We start from the raw sequence: 6,247 nt of genomic DNA on the forward strand, positions 1-6,247 counted from the left end.
CCAGCCTCAAGGGGATCCAGTCAGTGAGGACACCCTCTCCCTTTAGGGCGGCAAAGATGAGCCCCGGGTGCTTGGGATTAGGTGACCTCTGAGGTGGGAGTCCTTCTTTGCCACCGGCTTGCTGGGTGATCCCAGGGAAAGTCACGTCCTTCTCAGGCCTCAATTCCTCAACTGGAAGATGAAGTTTTTGGCCAGATCAGTGTCTTCCAGACTGATTTGGTAGCTTTGATCATCTCTTGGTTCATGTTGCTTCCTGCCGCAGGCGAGGTGTGAGTGCCGTTTGGAAGAAGCACAGGCCGTGGTATGATCCGTCACCATGTCTCAGCATCCATCGTCCAGAGCTGCTCTCTCTTTCCTTCTCTTGACCTTCTTGTCTTCTCTAAGCCGCTTTTCTCTTCTCCCCTTGCCCTTGTTTTTCTCTTTTCACTCCTGTAGATCAGGACATTCTGCAGGTGCTGTGTCCGACCTTAACCGCTCCAATGGGTAGCGCTCCCCATTGGACAGAGGAAGGTTGAGGCCGTGCGGACCCCCTCTCTGGCTTGGCCTCTCAGCGTGCATGCCCGAGGCTTGTCTGCTTGGGTACTTGGCCTCTGGCTGATTTTATGTTCATCATTAACCCTCGTTGTCCACATCTGCTATTTCACCTGCTTGGTTGATCGTTGTTTTCCTTCCCGCACATCTTTATCATCTTGGAGAAGATACAATACACCGTGAAGGGTGAGAGGTCATTTGGAAGAGCTTCCAGAGCAGGGGTGTGAGATTTGGGCCTTCCAAGCTCCAGGGTGAATGCTCAGGGGCCCGTCCTACTAGGAGAGCCTCAAAACCCCGCCCCAAACACGGGGCTTGCCATCTGGGCATGTCCGCAAAGACCAACAGTCCACACTGCAGTTGATTTTCCAAAGTGATGAATTCATTTTAGCTTAGAGTGGGAAATGCAGGCTTAGGAGAAAGGGGCTTTTGTACAGGTGCAAGGACTAGGTGAGTTTTGTAGCAGAACTGCAGTGCGTGAGGTTCACCAGAGATGAGTGACTGGGACATCCTCCCCCACTGTCTTTTAAAAATCAACTGGACTCTTACCATCTCCCATGGGCCCTTGGCAGCAGACCCTTTGTTAGGTGGCAAGGTGGGATGTGGCAACTGAGGGAGCAGTTGGCTCTGAAGGGTCTGGAGGCTGGAGGGGGTGGCCTTTGAGACTGATGTGTAGAGGTGGGCAGTGTTCATCCACGTGGAGAGCGGGTGACGTGGGAGTCCCGGGCAGAGGGTGGGTGCAGGAGATGATTGGATTCGGAGCCCAGAGAGCGCTTGGCAAGAAGGTAAGGAGGCTGGGGTGCCCTGGGCTGGGGGATGACCTCTTCCTGATGTGGGAGGGGACACCGAGCTCTGGGTCTCCAGCTGTATTGGGTGGCGTGTCATTGTTACTTCTGTCTGTCCTGGCCCATCAGAGTATGGAGATGACCGGCTCCCTCCAAACAGAGCAACACACCAAGAGCGAGCTGGCCATGAAACTCGGCCCAGGTACGGGAGAAGCTGGCAGAGCTGAAGGAGCTGGTAAGGCCTGCACCAGCTAGGAAGGGCTCGGAGGCCTCCGGGAGGGAGGTCCTTAGGCCAGGACAGAGATGGCTCCAACTCAGGGCTGGGGGGCACTGAGGACCTTGCAGTCCTGCCAGGTCCGTGACCACCTGTGCCCTAGGATCTGACATGAAGTGGTGGGTTCCTCGGGACTGCAGGTCACTTCCCTGCTTGAGGCATGAGCCAGTAGGGGAGAGACGAGGAGACGTGGAGACATCCTGGTTCCAGACTTGGCTCTGGGTCGCGCTTCACTGAACAGGGCTGAGCCTCAGCATCCTTCACTTCAGAGAGCACTAGAAAGCAGTTCTGCTTCGGTGAGGGAAGGGGTCTGGGCAGGTGGCAAAGTCCCACAGTGCCTGCCTCAGGAAGAGGGGCCTGTGCCTGTCCCCCGCATCTGTGGGCGCAGATCTGGGAGATGACTTGGTGGCGGGAGCCAGCAGCAGCGGTGGTCTCCACTCTGCTGCTCCACCTCAAGTCCGTTGTAGCAGTTGCTCTTCAGAACTGCCCTTTTCTGCATGCTTCCTGGGTTATGGGCAGGACCAATCAGGTGGTCCAGTCAGCCAAGGATGAAGATGGTCCAGGGCCTCCCTGGTGGCCTAGAGGTTAAGTCTCGGCACCATCACCACTGCTGCCTGAGTTTGATCCCTGGCCGGGAGCTGACCCACAGGGCGCAGCAGACCTCTCCTGCCTTGCCGGCTGCTCCCCTCAGCAGTGTGTTTCAGTCAGTCTGCCTGTTCTGCTCACTCTACACCTTTGGCCAATACCCCAGTTCTTCTGCACAAAAAAAGAAAAATAGTCCAACCAGACTTGATGTTGGGACACCCTGAAGAGTAATATAAGCCAGGGTTAGAGGGAGCTGAGGGGCTCTGTTCCAACCTCCAAAGAAAGAAGGGGAAGACTCTGTTCCTGGCCTCTCAAGAAAGGAGGGCCAGAAGCTGAAAGAAGACAAGCAGCATCCAGTAGCCAACCTCTGTGGGAGGAAGAGAGGATGAAGACCTCTGTCAGAGACTGGGCCTCCAGTCCTCAGTCTGACATCACTGGAAAGGAGGAAAGGCTCCGGGCCTCATGTCTGAAAGAGCTGTTTGTTGTTGGTGTTGTCCAGCAACTCATAAAGAGCTTTTAACACTTGGTGTCTCTGACACCGGCTGGGATCCCAGCTGAAATGGGTATTCATGGGGCATGAGGATGGGATGCCAGGATAGGCTGCAGTGGCACCCACCTGCCCGGGCTCTAAGATAAGAGAGCCGCCAAAAGCCCCAAAGCCAAAACCAAGGGCTGGAGCATTACAGTACCCATACGATAGGGGCCTACAGGCTAGAGCCGATGGAAGGATAGTGCCTGGTAGGGGACTCATCACTGTGGTTCTCAACCGTGTGCACAATTGCAAGAGACTTCAGTCTGGAAACAACCACCTTGGGGCCTCTGCTGGTGGTGCAGCAGTTGAGTGCTGGGCTGTGAAGCTGCTGCCTCTGCTGCCCACAGCCTCTGCAGCGCCGGTTCGCTGGCTCGATCCCTGGCCGCTGGTGAGGGTCCCACATGGCGCGAAGGACCTCTCCTGCCACCCGCTGCTCCCCTCAGCAATATACTTCGGTCCTTCTACCTGTTCTGCTCCCTGCTCTGGCTCTGGTGAATTCTCTCACCCTCCCGCGCTTCTGACTTTACCCAGTGCTTATATAAATAAAAAAAAAAAGAAAAAAGTTCTATTTGCAGAACTTCTAACCTCCTGGAATCCCCTGTGCAGAGTAAGCAGGTGCTCTCAGAGACTCAGCTCCCTTTAGGGTGGCAGGTGCCAGCACACCAGCAGAGGACCTTACACTACTTCAAAGGAAATTGGCACCCCCTGATCACTGCAGCACTATTTACAGTAGCCAGGCTGTGGAAGGGGTTGTACATTGATAATAGAATATTACTCATCAAGAAATATAAACTCATGCCATCTGGGGCAACATGGATGGAGCTAATGGAAATAAGCCCAAAGGAGAAAGACAAAAACATCACTTAGATATGGATATAGAGAAATTAAACAAAGGGCTAGATTAAGCTATCCCTTGAGTCTCCCAGGTGGTGCCTGACTACTGGCTGGGGCTGCAGACCAGCCTAGACTTCCTGGCCTGGCAGCACTGGATGGTGGACTGACCCTCTCTAGTTTGACATCAAACTTATTTGACGACAAAGCCTGACTCCTGCTGACTGAGTGTCCCATTGTCTTGTTTCACTTACACCACCACTGGGTCCCCAGCCTCTGCTATTTACTGGGTCTGAGATGGATCTTGTACTTGATGCTGCATGTAATTTTTTGTTTCTTGTTTTTAGATTCATTTTTAATTTATTTATGCATACGAGAAATGGGGTACAGGCCAGAGGTACAGAGGGTGAGAGGATTCACCAGACACAGAGTAGGGAGCAGAATAGTACAATCCACTGAAATCACCTGCTGAGGGGAGTAGTGGGTGAGACAGGAGAGGTCTGCTGCCCCATGTGTGTTGCTCCCTGGTCAGGAATCAAACTCAGGTCTAAGAAGTGATAGCACTCAGACTTAAACCTTATGCCCCCACGGAGGCCCTGGTTTTTTTTTTTTTTTTTTACATCTTTTGATATTATTTAAAATAATAGAAGCACTCCTACTGCTCTACTTTCATAATAAACACGCTCCAGCCCTTGGCTCAGGTCAGGTTTACACGTGTCTTTGTCACCTTTACTCAGTGTCCATCTCTCACGACAGTGCAAGCTCCATGTCTCCAGGGTCCTCTCTCTGCTGCCATTGTATCTGCAGGGGAGGCAGCTTGGGGAGGCAGGAGCCAGCCAGGGAGAGGGATGCTGGCAAGTGAAGAGGAGGCAAAGGCAGAGAACACTTGGGAGATGCTCCCTGGTTCACTGAGAAAAGCATTTCTCAAAGTGTGGTTGTGGAATCCTTGAAGTCACCCAGAGCCTGTCACAGGAGCCACGAGGTCAAAACTATTTTCTCAACGTCACGAAGACACCATTGGCTTTTTCACTATTTTGACATCTGCTGAGGCAAAACTTACTAAAAATGGAGCTTATATTACTAACTGCAGTTATTCTTCACAACTACTTACCTCAGAAACACAACTCAAAGGCAGTGTCTTTCAAAGTGTCTTGGTTGAAGCATTAAAAATTATCTTCATTATTCTGTCATCCTCAAATCCACATTTTACAGCACCTGATGCAATGACACGCAAGTGCACACAGAACACTCCTGTTGCGTCCCCAACTACCATGTGCCAAGGAAAATATTTGCATGAGATGAATTAGGCTGTTTTTCTTTTTTTGTAGTCAATACTGTCTTCACATGAAGGAATGAATGATAAAATCTGTGGCTATTTGATCTGGTTAATGAGCAGACATTGTCCTGAAAATGAGTGTGTGCTCCTTTGAGAAAATCAACTGACAATTGCTAACTGAGAGTAACTTCACCTTGACCAAATATAAGTGCTCAGAAAAAACCAGAATCATGGAAAATTGTGTCCTATCACTAACTTGACAACTTCCAGTACTAGTTTTACTTTTTGGATTTGTGGTGAAAAATAAAATAAATTTTTTAAAATAATTTGATTCCAGTGTAATGAACATTGAAGAGCTTTATAATTTGTGGAACAATATATTACTTTAAAAAAAAATCACACATTAAAACTAACTGCAGTTAGTTTTATGCAAGAGAGAACTATGGAAATGTAACTGAATAAGAAATATTTAATGATATTGTTTCAGGTTTCACTTTGCAAATAACGTGGGAGAAAATGCCAGTGTATAGATTTAATTTAGTATCCAAGTGGAATATTCACGATAATGTGAAAACACTACTTCAACATATTTGTGTAAGGCTGTAGACATCTTTTTAATAAATTTTATTTTTATATTCCCCATACAATTTCAACACCTCCGTTCTGAGCTGTAGACATTTTTTCATAGACTTCAACCAGAACCACAGCTAAATGCAGAAGGAAACATGAAAATCCTACTGTCTTCTAATGAGACAGACAAGAAAAAACAATGAGACAGACAAGAAAGACAACTGCAAACATAAAACACATGAAAGATCCACTCTTCCCATTGCCCTGATTAAAGGAAGTTATTTAACAGGCATTGGTTATTGATTATCTATTAACAGGCATTGGATTATTATTATTATTCTAAATGAAACAACTACATGATCAAACTCGCTTTATTCCCAGTGTGGTAAGTATGGGGAGCGATACCTCCTAAACAAGATTATGCTTGGCGTCCTCCCTAATTTGTCAGACTGGACACGGATCCGGAAGGAAAATACTGAGAATCGCAGACCCAGCGCTTGGGTCATGGAGACAGGGTGAGGAAGCTTTGGGTGAGGACAGGAGGGGCCAGAGCAAAGCCTCAGGTCCCCAGTCTGGTTCTCATAGTTCCAGGCCCCAGGGCTGTGTCTAGGGCAGGAAGGTTACTGTTGGGGATACCCCACTGTCCCCTTAGCCTCCCTTCTGTCTCCACCACCTGTGCTGGGCCCTGGACACTTGTGACTCCTCCCCAGTTCTCAGTCCCCAGTGCCTGGAGGCTCCCAGGGAAGCCAATCAGCATGGCCCCCAGGTAAGTCTCCACCCATCAGCCTGGAGTCAGGAGCTCCCCAGACCCCAGTAGTGCTGGTCATGGGGTCCCCAACCCTCCTCCTGCTGCTTCTCTCCAGGGC

The sequence above is a fragment of the Talpa occidentalis genome, unplaced genomic scaffold, assembly GCF_014898055.3.
Source record: "Talpa occidentalis isolate TD23 unplaced genomic scaffold, MPIMG_talOcc4v2.1 talOcc4.2, whole genome shotgun sequence".
Lineage (NCBI taxonomy): Eukaryota > Metazoa > Chordata > Mammalia > Eulipotyphla > Talpidae > Talpa > Talpa occidentalis.